The following is a 15,992-nucleotide window of genomic DNA, read 5'->3' as shown; positions in this document are numbered from 1 at the left end:
TGAGGACATGCAATGTCTTAAGAACTTACAGTAGCACTGAATTTTTCCGGTCAAGATATGGGAACATTAGAAAGAGAAACACAGTGATAGTAGACAAGCAGAGTATCCAGCTAAATGAATTGATTTTAAATCTACCTGTGTACCTTCCATATATATTTTAAAATACTGCTACATGTATGTGCACCCAGTTAAAAAAGATATATGTTGCGAGAATGAAAACCACATTTACCAACTACATTAGGTGATTTAAGATGTACACCATGGCTAAGGTGATCCTTGGCCTATGAATTAACAAACTCAGGTGCACCTTTGAACTGAAATTAAACTCTGCCCCATCCTTGAAACTGTTCCAGTTATGTGATGTTATTTCACCTGCTTGCAGAAGACACCATATTTTTTACCATTCTCCAGTTTCGCATGTTAGATTTGCAGTATGGTTCCCCCTACACTCTGCTTTGAAGACAATCTGCAGCGCTGAGTTAGTTCTTGCTGAAAGGTCAGTGGCAAATTTGGATCGAGTAGAACCGCAGACCAAAGGAGAAGAGAAGATGCCAAATGCCAAGTCTACAACCAGTCCAAATTAGCCTGTGCACAAAAGGGAAGCAGGTACTTGAACCATTTCTCTGGAAAGTCAGCAGGTACCTGCAGGGACTCTGATACTGAACTATTGGTCTCAACACGGGGTCCAATCTGAAAGTGCATCTCTAATGTCAGCTACTTCCGGACTGCACAGTTACTGAAAAGTTGACATAGACACAGGCAATAGTTCCTGTAGCATTAGCAAAGCATCTTATCTGTCTTCTATTTAATTACTACTCTACTCTTTATAGGTTCCATATTGCACTTGACATCACAAAATCTGAGATGCTCTCTGGGTGGTACACTGAGTGTGACCATTGCTTATGGATTTTCTTACACCTTTTCTTAAGGGAGCAAAATGTGTGCAGTCTGTGTCCTGTTGTGTCGCTGCAGTGTAGGGGTTTTAAATAGAGAGATCTGGTTTTGAAGTAAGAAAAGTTCCTGTGTATCAGAGGGCAATAACTGCAGATTTCAGTCTTCATTGTGGACAGTTAGGCATTTTGGGGTTCTAGACCAGGCTCTTTTTTAATTGGATTTTTTATTTCTTTGCATAGTCAACGTAAAAAAATAGGTTTACTGTGCTTGTTACACAGAGGTATAGTCTGCATTGTTGATGAGATGCCTGCAGCGTTTTATATTTATTAGTTTTCTTCTAAGTGCTGGAGGATTTGCATCCAATTATATCAGTTCCTCTAGTCCAGCCAAGAGGCAGTGTGAGCAATAACTGATGCCAGGTCATTGTCCACTGCAACAGGCAAATCTTCTAGGTAAGGATAGAAGATGGGCAACAATATTAGAGGTGGTCTTACAAAGAACTGTAAGTATTCCTAAGTGTGACCTGGACTAATCAATTCACATCCGAATCCTCTATGATAAAGTAGATTATGCTGTCATTGCAAACTTTGGTTTTTTTCATCTGCCAACCAATACCCATTCTGCCTATGATTTGTCTTCATCTTGTGCTAAGTCACCTTGGCAACAGAATCGCGTACCAATATTTGGAGGCAGTGATGTATCTCAACTGTATTTCAGTTTACCTGATACCTGTATGTTGATATTCAAAAAAGATTAAGAAATATTAAAAAAAAAATGATAAAGGAAGTGCATTGTGTTGCATTTTACCAACTGGTATTATGCTAATGCCTTCTGCCAGGAAGGGCTCAAGTAATTTTAATGGTTCACTTGGACCTTTGGTATTATCTCACAGATAATGGTGCCCTGGACAGAAATGGCGAATGCTGTGGAAAAATCCAAGAGAATGGTTTGGACATCTCCTTTCTCTTCTCCAGTAGCAAGAAGTTTTTCATCAGATCCATCAGACAACTCAGATTCTAGATAGGACAGCTCAAGGCTTTTGCTTTTGTTCGTGTCTGCTTTGCAAGGCAAAAAGATGTGGACACAATTCAGAACTCCTATCAAAATCTTGACAGAACTAATGCACATAGAGAAATAAACTTCCTTTATAGAGCATATTATATGTCAGCTGGCACATAACATCAGAAAGCAAGCTTTTAGACAGTGGAAAAAAATTCATTTGTCACCACTGTATACATGACTGAAGATGGTATGTGCCCCTAAACACTGTGTCATCTATGGTGTGGGTTAGATCAAAGGTAACCCCTGAGCCAGAAAGTGAGAAACTGTCTTTGGGCTTTTAATCTCCTGTTGTATTTGTTTACATTTAAATCTCCCAGAACAACAAATCCAAATACCAAAATAAAAAGGGATCTGCAACTTTATGAATACCTTAGGTTTTGATCCTCTATAAGTAAGCATTACAATTGTGTTTCTGGTTTCTATGAGAGCTGAATTATTCTGAATGAAAATGTCTCACATAAGACATCTCTCAGATTTGGAGTTTGAGAAGATGAATACTTTATAGCCTTTATTTTCTTGCTTGGGTCTATGATGGTCAAGTGTTCTGTGAAAGAGAAGGCACGTTTTTAACTGGTCTTTTGCCATTTATCTTACAGCTTGCTCAGAAAAATAGTTGGCATTGTTAATAGCTGGCAAAAACTGACGTATCTGGGGTGAACTTTCATAGTGTAGGCAGTGTTATTACAGAAGATAGCACTGAGCACAGAGCACCATATGTCATGGTCCCGGTTACACTGGCTATTTCAGGTCCATGATTCTCAATGAGGTCATGTATTTTTTATTGCTGCACTCCTCTGGCTCACTTCTTGCTCTCTTATCCTGTCCCTAACAGTCCTGTGCAAGACAGAGATACTGGATATCTGGAACATACAGAAATTCTTCTGTCTTCTAGAACAGCTTTTTCATAATTTCAGCTGTGGTAGGTGATAAAATATGTTGTGTCAAGTGGAATGATTGTTCTCTGTTTTGTTTTTTTTTTCTCAGATGTTTGAGGGGGACTTCTCAATAGTAATGGGACATACTGATGTCATTGCCAAAGAGCAGTGAAAAGAGCAAAAGTGACAATAACAATGGGTAGAACAAAGGAAAAGAGAAGTGCCAGAGGCAGAAAAATAAGGCATTTGTGTTGAGATTCCCTGAAGGACATGAAAGGGATAGGGGAGGAAAGATGACAACATGTCATATCCTATTTAAGGCTGCCAAGCAGCTCTGTCATTACGATAGTAATAAAGCAGGAGGAGCAGGAGAAATCAATCTCTCTTGTTTCTGTCACAAATACATGACTTCTTTTAGGTAATTTATTTCATTTCTTTTGAGAACTGAAAGCACATAGACCCACTTTGCTGGTTGCTTCTGTTGATATCAGAGCTGGGCCTGCTAGAAGACTATAAGAGAGAGCATCTGGAAAATCACAAAACTGGTGGGTATCCTGGGCACTTTTTGTCACTAATCCCATGCAGCCTTTTAGCACTTTTTGTGTATTTAAAAATGCTGTAGTATTTTTTTTGTCTTGTTATAATAGCATTGCACTCTGTGTCTAACAATTACTTTTATGAACATGGAAAATATGCACAAGCTTTTTCAACAATGCTAATTAAACTTCATAATAGACTGGCATGGAATAACCTTATTCAACATTACAGGCTGGGGGATGGCTATGTAGAAAACAGCTTTGCAGAAGAGCTGGGGGACCTAGGGATCCCGTGGACTACAAGGTGAACATGAACCAAAGCTGTCCTCTGGCAGCAAAGGCAGCAATCAGCATACCAGGCTGTATTAGCAAGGCAGCAGCCAGTGGGCTGAGGGAGGTGATCCTTCCCCTCAATTCAGCACTCGTGGGACTGAATCAGGAGTATTGTGCCCAGCTTTGGGGTCCCCAATGCAAGAAAAACATTGACCAACTGGAGCAAGTCCAGCAAAGGATCGTCAAGATATCCAGGGGGCTGGAGCACGTAAGGTACAAGGAGAGGCTGAGAGAGCTGGGCTTGTTTAGCCTTAAGTTGGAGTGCAGGGGGGCTTGAGGAGACCTTATTGCTGTCTATGAATACCTGTTCGGAGGATACAGATGAGGTGGAGCCAGACTCTTCTTGCTGGTGCACAGCAATAGGTCAAGAAGTGATGAACATAAGTTGGAACATACAAAATTCCAATTAGATATAAAGGAAAAATGTTTTTTACTAATAGGGTAGACAAACACTGGAACAGGAGCTCAGTGAGGCTGTAGGATCTTCATCCTTGAAGATGTTCAAGACTTAGCTGGGCATGGCCCTGAGCAACCTGATCTAATTAGACCTGTTTTGAGCAAGGTGTTGTACTGAATAGACCCCAGAGATCACTTCCAACCTAAATTATTCTATGATTGTATGATTGCAATGTCACCATCTGTGCCCACCGCTCCTGCCCCCTCAGCACCAGCCACTTCGTCTGAACAAGCTTGGATCCAATGGCCTGTGTCACAAGTCACAGACACAGCTTCTTTGTTGTTAATATGGAGCCTTTTCCTGGCATGGAGGTTGTAGAGCAGCCCTTGTACAAGGAGCTTTAGGAGAAGTGGAGTTTCATGAAATCACTCCTCTAGTTAAAAGGAAGGGATAAAAAGAAGGATGCAAAGGAGTAGAGAAAAGGAAAAGGCAATAAAATGTCTCAGGTAATACAATGTCCCTCCTGCTGGAAAATGCTTAAGTAAAACTGCCAATTCTTTCCTCAGGCAGTATTGCTTCTGCATGCACTCAAGCCTCTTCTGTTCACTCAACTGACAAATATCTTTACTGTCTCTCACACTTAACACTACGGTGCCAGCAGGCTGGGCTGCACTCCCTTCTGTCTCCTGCTATAAACCAGAACAAAAACTGTCAGCAAACTTGTGGTTATACAGCCAAAACTCAGTGTTCATTTGTGGCAGCAGTGCAACAGGCAAAATTAAAGCTGATATAAGCACCTTTCTTATGCTTCTGTGTGGATTATAGCCCAGCATCCTCATCTGTAATACGGAAACCAGGGTATACTTATTTTGTATGCACTGTCACTGTTTGCACACAAGCTGAATATGGCCCTGCATGTTCACCCTGCATTGAAGGCAATTAACTACTTTGTTCAGCTACAAATCAAACTGATTTTGTGTGTGTGCAATGATTGTTTATGGCCCAATAATACTGCAAAACTACAGACAGGAAGGAGAGCTAATACCTGTAAACGCTGTTACATGAGCTGGCTGCGTGTTTCTTCCAGACATGCCTGAATTGTGTTACAACCATTGCTCTTCATTCAGGCAGTGACTCCAATTAGGCTTCAAAAAAGTGGTTATCAACTTTGTTTCATTTTTGAGGATAAAAGGTGCTTTCTGGTTGACATCTGAACAGTAGACAGGCCTCTCTGGCTTTGCTGGCTGAATGGCATCCTAAAGGTTTCTACAGGCCAAAGTAGTCTTAGTTACTGAGATTGTTTTCTCATTTCAGAGGACAAGACTCATGGCTTTTGAAACATTTCCTTCGAGTCCTCAGACCTTGCAGCCAGAAGCATGTGGTAGTTAACAACACCTGAGCTGGCTAAGAACCCCAGAGAGGAACCACTGCCCGATGCAGTTGCGTATTGCTCTTTGTGGTATCTTATTTAATTAAGAGATTAAATATTAACATGAAACAGTGGTATACTGCATACTGCTGCAAGTTCTTTATGTATCTCAAGTTTGGTGGTACACTCTCTTTGTCAAAGGAGGCTTTAGTCATTTTTAGGTACATGCTGCAAAATTCAAGGCTGTATGCTTAGTTACAGATAACCATGGTAACTATATGACCATTTTAACATTAGCCTTCAGTGAATCTAGGTAGCCAGGTGAGGTGCTCCACTACCGTTCAGAGTTAGCTCTGAGTCATTGTGCCATATTTAAAGATTTCTGCTAGTCAGTATTACAAGAAAATTCTGCTACTTTCCTTTTGGCTCACATATAATACTCAGAAATATGGATTCAAATGAATCATTTTTCTGAAGATGATGCATAAGCCAAAAGGAACACAGCAGAAGTTTCTTATCCCAAGGTAAACCTTCTGGCCATGTTTTTGGAAAAGAAAAAAACAACTTGTGCTTTGAACAAATGTGATTTACAGCCACTGAGACACATAAGATGCAGAGCCTTACACAGCTGAGTTTTTACAGTCACTTTTTTTAGAGTGGAACTACTTTTCCAAGAATGGTGGTTTTGCCCAGTTAGTTACATCTTGAACTGCATGGAACCTGTATTTATCACAGGACATAAAAAATTGCAAAGTGCTGCGTTAGACTCTCTGGCCCCAGGTAGGAGTTCTTCATTTCATAGAATCCACAGTGGTCAGCTTCCTTTATTCTGAGCAATAAAAAATTTAAGAAAATCTGAAAATTAAAATACTAGTAGATGTGTCTGCCACTGCCACACTCTTATTTAAGCTTTCTTTTTCCATGCTCCCTTGGCCTGTCATCCTTGCATTAATTTCTTTCTCCATTGTGTAAATTAGTAATAATGTCCACTTTTATTGCTTTTAATGCTTTATTTTGCAGTAAACCTGTGCTTTTGGGTATTAAGTTCTCTTTTTCTTAACAGTTAATGAACGATTTACTTTATTTAAGGCTAGCCTTACATCTGTAAAGATAATTTGCAAGCCCTTGTAATTAATTAAAGTGTAAAGTCATTCTGGCAATTTTTGTTCATTGCCATCAGGTTTACTGATTCTACTTAGCCTTAAATACATTGCCAGAGCACTGATGCTGAAACAGAGACATCTTAATAGCTCTGCTGGCCCATGTGCAGACAATCAGAGTCTATACCCAGGTTCAAGAAGAAAAGCCAATTACATTAACTGATGAAGTGCAGGAAACAATTTGTCCTGTGATGTGAGAGCTGCCTTCCAACTTTTGCTTCTCTAGTTTCTATCATATGCAATGTGATTAAATGAAGTTCTATGGATTATACTGATGTAGGTATAGAGACTGTTGTTTTTTCCTATAGTAAGACTATGGAATCACCATCAGTTCCTAAAACTGAAAGAGGCAATAGGAAATGTATGACTAATGCCACTTTTTTCTAACACAAATGTGAGTGGATGCTGTCTGTGTCTGCACTGGAATGTTAATGTGGTTTCCCAGATAAGTGCTTTAAGTGGAAAAGATACAGTTTCAGTCTATACAGTCTGCAGAGTGTTCTTCCTACAAATGAAATGAGTAACTCTGCTAACACTAGAGTTTTGCTGATCAATTTTTTGTCCAGGATGGATCCTGCAGCTTAGGGACTCCATGTATCCTTGTTGCAGCTGCGCCAGCAGAATCCTATAGTGCAATGTCAAGAAACAAATGTTATATGCAACTTTAGTGACTGCATTTAAATGCGCAGAGTCAACCATTTGAACAAACTTTCCAGCAGAAAATATTTCCTCAGTTAATCTGTGATCTGACGATGTGCAGTGTCTGTTTCCAAAAAAGAGTCAAGCTTTATTTTTCTCTGGCCTGGAAATCTTTGTCATAAGAATCATATACAGCTTTATAAAGAAAGGGAATGATATAATGATATAAAATGACTTGATGATATAAAACAAACTTACAGTGTTTGTGGTAGTGGTTGTGCTCATTCTAGGTGAAATAGAAGTCAAGCAATGAATTAATTACATATCAGGCACAGTTCATATCGGTGACAGAATAGTTCAGTGTTGAAAAGGCGGCGTCAGCGAAGACCTGTTAGTGTAATGGAAACTGAGAAGTTGGGTGTGATTAGCTCAGAAAAGACTGCTGTCCTTTCTCTTAATTGCCCTCTCTGTGAACTGCAGATGGATCATATCTTCAAAGTTTGTTGTAGCATCATTAAAGTCTTGTTACAGGAGCAAGTATGGGCACTGGCTTTAGTGACATGACAGACAGCATTTAGACTTGCGGTTTCTAAAACTGAAAAGAGCTGAGTTGAAATGAGATAGTTGAATTTATTTTCAGTTCTTAGTAATTATTTTTCTCTGTAAAATAATAACAGAAGAACAAAGTTGATTAAGAAATCTGTATGCCTAAAACACATATTTTCTGATATAATTTTCAGTTTGCCTCACCCAAGAAAACTCCAGGAAGTGGTACAAATTTTCTTTTATTCCTGTTAGAGTCACTTCTTTTTCACAACACATGTAACTGCTGCTTTAGGGAGCTTAAAACAGTGCCAAAAGCATGCAATGTGCACTGTGGTTTCTATAAGACATTTCTTTACTTTGAGAAAATATTTTATTAGCTAATTAGCTTAAAATTAATCAGGGTTCTTTTCAGGGATATACAGTCAGCTGTCTTGAAATACAGTTGCTGTGATTTAACCCTGGCTGGCAACTAAGCCCCACACAGCTGCTCGCTCACTCCCCCCCAGGTGGGATGGAGGAGAGAATCAGAAAAGTAAAAGTGAGAAAACTCGTGGGTTGAGATAAAGACAGTTTAATAGGGAAAGCAAAAGCTGTGTGCACAAGCAAAGCAATGCAAGGAATTCATTCACTCCTTCCCACCGGCAGGCAGGTGTTCAGCCATCTCCAGGAAAGCAGGGCTCCATGACACAGTTACTTGGGAAGACAAACGCCATCACTCCAAATGTCCTCCCTTTCTTCTTCTTCCCCCAGCTTTATATACTGAGCATGACACCATACAGTAAGGAATATCCCTTTGGTCAGGTGGGGTCAGCTGTCCCAGCCGTGTCCCCTCCCAACTCCTTGTGCACCCCCAGCCTCCTCGCTGGTGGGGTGGGGTGAGAAGCAGAAAAGGCCTTGACTGTGGGTAAGCACTGCTCAGCAATAACAAAGACATCTCTGTGTTATCAACACTGTTTTCAGCACAAATCCAAAACATAGCTCCATACTAGCTACTGTGAAAAAATTAACTCTACCCCAGCCAAAATCAGCACAACAGTTTTTAAAAAATGCACAGAAAAGTATAAGGTATTCTTTACAGAGCCCTAGAAATTTGAGGGGAAGAGCATTGATGAGATACTTGCATTTTTTTACATAGTAAGAAGGAGTTGAAAGGTATCTTCCTTACCCATTAGATCTATTTTCTGCTGCATCTCTTTATTGGTTAGGGAATTTTATCCTTAACTCATCCCATTGAAAGAACATTGTACAGCATCACATAGCTGATGATTAAAAAACCCCGTCCATCTAACATTCATCCCACAGTTCTTTCTAGACAGTTTGTATTTTGTAAATGTCCTCTTTGTCCTAGAGGTGACATTTAATATTTTCCCAGCTAGTCAGCATAACAAAGATACTAACAATTTCTAACCAGTTCTCGGAATAATCTGGGAGGCAAGGAAATGTCATTATCTTCAATTTACAGATGGGGAACAGAGTAACTGGTCTAGAAATTCTTGCCAGAGTCAGGAGTCAAACCATATCTTTGCTTTTAAGAGAGACCCAAGTTCACTCTGCCTCAGACAGTGCATAAGGCTTTCACTGTAAGTCTTTCTAACCCTTATCACACACCTCCCCTGAACTCAGGCTGTTGTCCAAAACAAAGTGAGTCCAAGTGGTGTAAATTCTGAATATTGTTCTGCCTGTTGCGATGGTGATATATGAAGCCCCAGAGATGCAAAATAAGAATAAAATTGGAGTGTCTCACAAAGAATTAATTCATTTGAGGAGCAAAGAATCAGCTTTGTGAGCCATTTGAATTTGAAGTCACTAGGCTCCAATATAACTTGGTACAAGGAAGAATAACTCAGTGAATGTGTGTACATTATGAACAGCAATAAAGAAATAAATTTCCAGTGCCTGTTACAGCACATCTGCTTAAATGCAACCAGTGTTATCTTTATGGATGTGGTTGTACATCCCTAATCAAACTGAGGTTCATGTAACTGGACTGTTTATGTTAGAAAATTCAGAGTCTGATGTCAGTTGGGTACAACATGTGCCCTGTATTTCATGGAGTAATGCTAAGTGGAGGGAATATCTTTGAATGTTTCTCCCAGAATACGTGGGCCTGTTTGAAACAATAAAACAAACTCCTCGGGCCCAGGTGCCCCTCAGGATTTAGGTACCAGACTCCAGTCAAAATCAGCTCAAGAAGCAAAAGGTGAAGAAGAAAAGAGAACTAGGAGGTAGTGTTTTATTTTCTAGGAAATTAACTTTGGTGCTTGAAGACCAAGATCCCTTTTACAGGTGTTCCTTGTTAACCAGAGAATATATCAACCGTGTTTGAGATCTAGCTACATGAAAGGAAAGTGCATGAGCAAAGCAGAGGGAAAACACCTCCTTGCCTTTCAACTGCTAAGTCACTTCACACCAGTGCTCTGTTGTGTCACTTGTCAGTTGTGTGCCTCTGCCGTGGCGTTAGGCTGCCTACCGAGGGTGCAGACAAAAGAATCACTCATAGGGTTAAACTGGTATGTCAAAACTATCAGCAGCATCCAGGCATGTTTTGCTTCCCTTCTGCATCTTGGTTTTACAGTTCCCGTTTTAGGTCACACTCTGCAAGACTTTTTGGCAAAGAGTAAGATAAAAAGCATTATTTCAACCAGCGAATAAGTAGCTCCTCAGAAAATTGTTAAGTAATTACTCAAAAGAAACCCCCCAAAACCAACAAACTTACACGCTCAGTCAAAACCTTTTCCTATCTTGAATCTCCCTAGAGAATTAATGCCAACTGAATATGCCTTCTTTTTATGCCTAAATGGATTCCTTTTTAATTCAAACAATCTAAAAGGATACAAAGCACATAGTAATGGAAGTTCTTACAAAATTTTTATACAAACAACAATGCCCAGTGGTATTTGTTATAGTTGTCTTATTATGATACAATATTACCAGTCCTCACTAGTTTACTGTGAGGATATTTCTGATATTTCATACTTTAACAGCCCCACAACTAGATTAATGAACATATCGGTATGTCAGCTTCACTAAAAGAAAAACAACTTAAATCTTATTGCTCTATATCCAAGCTGAAAATATGTTCAGGATGCAAGGTAAACAAAAAAAGGACCCCTGAATGTGTTACAGGCAGAGTCTTATTATTATTTAGCATCTAATGCATGATTTTTAAAAGCCTAAGTTTGGCACTGTCACTCTTCTTTGAATGCAACAAAAGCAAAGCCTGACAGAGACCCCAGTGCCCAGTCATTCCCTGGCTGCACTGCGACCTGCACAAGCATGGACGGAGGGCCAAAAGCCATTTTGGCTTCCACCTTGCCAGCTGACTGCTTCATTTTGGGCAGCAGCCTGTCCCCAGCGTGGTGCATCCTGAGACTTATTGCCAGTAGGCTATTTTGCAGTACTCGAGAGTGCTAGTACTATCTGATTCATTATACACCGGCTATGGTCAGATAAAAGGTTGGTTATATTTTTATACTATCTTGGGCTCAGTATTCAAACAGTTGCTACTTTTGCACTAATTTGATTAAATGTGCATTGCTACAGTGAGAGAAAATTCAACGTTATTGATGGATGACAGAGAAACTCCTTAATTGCTTACTGTAGCAAATCTGCGGCTGATAAGGATGTAAATATCTATCTCATTTTAAATTCAAATCATTTTAATAGTCTAAAGAAGCAACATTTGTGAAATGTAAAAATGGCTTTTAATGATATTCAATGCATTAATTTGATTCGTATTTACTTTTCAATGAGGTAAATTGGATCTTTATTACCACTGGATAAATAATAGGGGATTTTAACAGAAATCTCGTTTACAGAGTTGTTATATACACATTGTACACATTATGAAACAATGACAGTTTGTAAACCATGACTTATTATTTTGACGTTATTTTCTTGAATTTTTTAAGAAAAAATCAATAACTTACAAGGTAATATTAAATATTTATTGATAGCTCTTTTGAAGTTATTCATGCAAGGTAGGCCAGGCCTCCAAATGCTGTGCTCTGTTCTAATATATGGGTCTCATCAAGAGTTGACTGAACTGACAAGGCTAACTCTCCATTAATCCAATGAATACTAAACTGAGTCTACAAAAAGCGAGATGTGTTTTTTTACAATACAGATGGAAAAAGGATTTACACAACCTGCATTTTATGAGCTTGAGGAAAAGACCAAAATTATGCATTCACACATATACACACATATATGTACACATATCTATAAATGTAGCCACTCCTTACCTATTTCTCTAGACCATTATTCCTCTGGTCCCCCTCAGAAACTACTTCCTTATTCCTGGAGATAAATGAGGTAAAGATGTAAGGACAAAGAGGTTTGTTCCCTCACAGGTTTCAGACTAATTTTTTTACTGCATCCTCTGGAAGGGTATAACCATTTCTGTCTCTGCTGTCTGTGGTTTAGGCTGTGCCTACATCAGTGTTTTGGTTCAGAGCAGTTGTGTTTTTCAAGCAAATCCCCTGATCATCCCCCATGTTGGTTCTGGTTGCAGAAGGGTTCAGTTTCCTTTGCAAACTGAGTTCTGGGCCTCAGGACGAGCTGTTTCAATCTACTGATCTGCTCCTATCATAGCAAATTACTTGTTTGTGTAGATGCGACCTTTGGGGTGAAAAAGGGTTGGGTGGCCTCTTTTGCCTTTTCAGTCTTTTATCTTTGAGCGTACTACATTTGGTCGTACTGGGATGAATACTCCTGTTCTTTGGTCTTGGAAGTTAAATAGTTCCAGACTGTCTAATGCATGTTTAGGATACTACCTGAAAGTACAAAGGTTTGTAGGAGTAAGTCAAAGTCACAGAACACCAGACCACAGAAATCGAAACTTGTGTTGAAAGACTTTGTTTGTCCCTACCAACCAGCTGCATTGATGGATGTGTATAAAGAAGATTTATATAGTGATTTATAACCTGATCAAAGGCTAGATTTTTACCACTTTGCTTTATTCACTTAATACTTTGCCCTTCCTTGAACATGAGATACAGCCTCCCTCCAATACTGGGACCAATCCTGTTTAACATCTTCATTAATGACCTGGATGATGAGGCAGAGTGCACCCTCAGCAAGTTTGCAGATGATACAAAGTTGGAAGGAGTGGCTGATACACCAGTTGGTTGTGCCACTATTCAAAGGGATTTTAGCAGGCTGGAGGTATGGGCCAACAGGAAACTTATGGATTTCAACAAGAGGAAATGCAAAATCCTGCACCTAGGGAGGAATAACCCCTGGCATCAGTAAATGCTGGGTGCTAACTGTCTAGAAAGCAGCTTTGCAGACAAGGATCTGGGGGTCCTGGTAGACGAGATGGCCATGAGCCAGCAATAGGCCTTTGTCACAAAAGCAGCCAATAACGTCCTGGGCTGCATTAGGACTGTTGCCAGCAGGCTGAGCGAGGTGATCCATCCCCTGTACTCAGCACTGGTGAGACACACCTGGAGTGCTGGGCCCAGTGCTGGGTTCCCAGTACAGGAAAGATGTGGACATACAAGATGATAGGGTCCAGCAAAGAGCCACTGAGATGACTGAGGGCTCAAGCATCAGGGGTACTAGGAGAGACAGAGAGAGCTAAGATTGTTTACCCTGGAGAAGGGAAGGCTCAAGGGAAATCTTATCAACGTGCAAATGCCTGATGATGGGAGGAAGTAAAGAAGGTGAAGCCACACCCTTCTCAGTGGTGCCCAGTGACAGGACAAGAAGCAATAACCACAAATTGAAATTACACTTGAACATATGAAGACATTATTTTGCTGTAATGGTGATCAAACACTGGATCAGGTTGACCAGAGCGGGGTGTAGACTTTCCATCCTTAGAGATATTCAAAACCTGACTGGACACAGCTCTGAGCAACCTGCTGTAGGTGACCCTGCTCTGATCAAGGGGGTTGGACTAGGTGATCTCCAGAGGTGCCATTCAACCTCAGCTATTCTGTGAGTCTGAGATCTTGGTGTGGAAAAGGTACTTGAGGCTTCCTGGTACTTGAGGTACTTCTGGCTCTAGAGTTGAGATAACATCCTTTTACACTCAAGGAGGCTGATACTTTAATGACTATTTCATCATGAACAGACATATCAAATCTATTTTCACTTTCAGATGCTGCTCTAGTATTGCAACCGTGGAAGAAAATACATCTCTGCCCGTACCTCACTCACAACAAACTGAAATTGTTCATGAAAGTTTAATTCCAAAATGTCCCAGTAACAGCCATTTTCTGACTCAGACCATCACTTTTTAGTTACAAGCTGTGAAATCTTTTTAGCGCTGGGTTACATCTCTGTGTGTTTACATTCTCCCTGTGATCTGTTGAGACTTACAAATGCTTTCCTGCTCATCTATCTCTGAGGAGCTGAAGGGGAGCACCTGGAGAGTTTGGGCAGCTGCCAAGGTGGAGGGAACCCCGGGAGATGCTGTTGCAGCAGACACAGAATAGGCTGCAGCCATTTGAAAAGCAGGCGGTCATGGTGGGGGTAACTGCCTTAACACTGGAGCACAGGCTGCTGCAGAGTTCAGACCCTTATGAGGCCTTTCTGTAAAGTGTAATAGATTTTTCTTGATGGATTTTTAAAGGCACCATGTATGAAATAAGTTATAGGACTCTATTGACAAGCTGAGAGCCTGCAAGGTGTCCCACCATTCCTCAAAAGACAGACCAGCAACTCAGGGAGCCAAACCCAAATGTTGCTTCCAGAGGACGTTATATGCTTCCCCCCTAATATTTGGAGATACTGAGTGACTGTGGCTTGGCAGAGGGCTCCTAAAATTGGTTTACATTAATTTCACAGATTTCTAGGTTAAAGATGGTTAACACGTGATTTTTCCTCAGAAATACCTACATTTTAGGAAATGCCCTGTCCCAAGAGCAGACTGTTTCTCTTAAGTCTGTTACCTGTGCCTCAGGCAGTGCCATACTCTCCATTTTGCTAGCGACATTCAGCTCTCAGGTAGAAGCCTTTCTTGAGGGCACATTTGAAAGCAGAACACCATTTCCAGAAGTGCAGCTGATGGAAATCTGCAGTAAAGGCATCAGCAAGCTGTGTGTTGCCTTCGCAGATGCAAACCAGTCACTATTTTATGGACCAAGTCTGCACTTGGGCTCTGTCACGCACACAGCAGTGCAAGCCTGTGGGGGAGGACCATCTCAATAACACTGCTGTAACATGGGCATGGCCACAGCTGCAAGTCACTGCAGTGGGGTCAGGGTGTGAATTTGCAGTGTTAGCAGCTCTGTGCTAACTTAATCTCACCCTTTGGTGAAGTCAAAGGAATGTCCTCCTCTGTGAAAAATGGGAGACTATCTCTCACCACAGAGTAGGAACGTGCCCAAAGACATCGCTGAGACTGTGCCAACTCACATCTAGTGTTCACTCATGACATGTTTGCATGTTTGTTTCCTGCATTGCTGCTTGCACTGCTTGCATGTGGCCTAGAGCGTCCTGCTTGTTTCCATCAGCTGGTCCATTTGTACGAGGCATGTGGGCATGCTGTACCAGTTTAACCAAAGAAGCACTTCCTAATAGTTTAGTTATGTTCAGCTTCACGTGAAAATACTCTGTGCTAGCTTAAACCAGGTGTTTGCCACCAGCATGCCTCAGTAACATATGGACTCCCAGGAAAGTGTCTAAAAAGGAATTGGGGGCAGGCATATCAGAGTCTCTGCTTCTGTAATTCATATCTAAATGCATATATGGTGTTGCTCTAAAATAATTAATATAAAATCAAATTTAATAATTGTTGATGACTGCCATATTAATGAGTAGTTATGGAACTGTTAACTGTTGCACACTTAGCAGCATTTTCTAAAAAGCTCAGCATACTGTGCTCTGAATTATTGAAAAAAATATAGTCAAGTACATCAAAAACAGACGTGGCTGCTTTAAAAAAAAAAGGAAAGAAAAAAGATCTTTCTTGGGTATTGAAGTAAATTTCTTTGAAAATCTAGCCAGGAACACTCTGAAAATCTGACTCTTACTACAAAGAGGGCTGCATGATCTTATTCTAGTATGGTGAATTTATGTATTGAAGTTGGAACAATAAAGGATATATGTCTACACTGGGATCCCAAGTGAGACTCTGGTGACTTTGACACATATTAGTTTGTATAATATATTACTCAGGTCTCAATTTTTTACTATAGAGGTTCATTTTTCACTGCAGTGACAATGGCTGTT

The sequence above is a fragment of the Ciconia boyciana genome, chromosome 4 (genome assembly GCF_034638445.1).
Source record: "Ciconia boyciana chromosome 4, ASM3463844v1, whole genome shotgun sequence".
Classification (NCBI taxonomy): Eukaryota; Metazoa; Chordata; class Aves; order Ciconiiformes; family Ciconiidae; genus Ciconia; species Ciconia boyciana.
The sequence above is the reverse complement of the archived record's forward strand: the minus strand, read 5'-3'. Positions refer to the sequence as shown.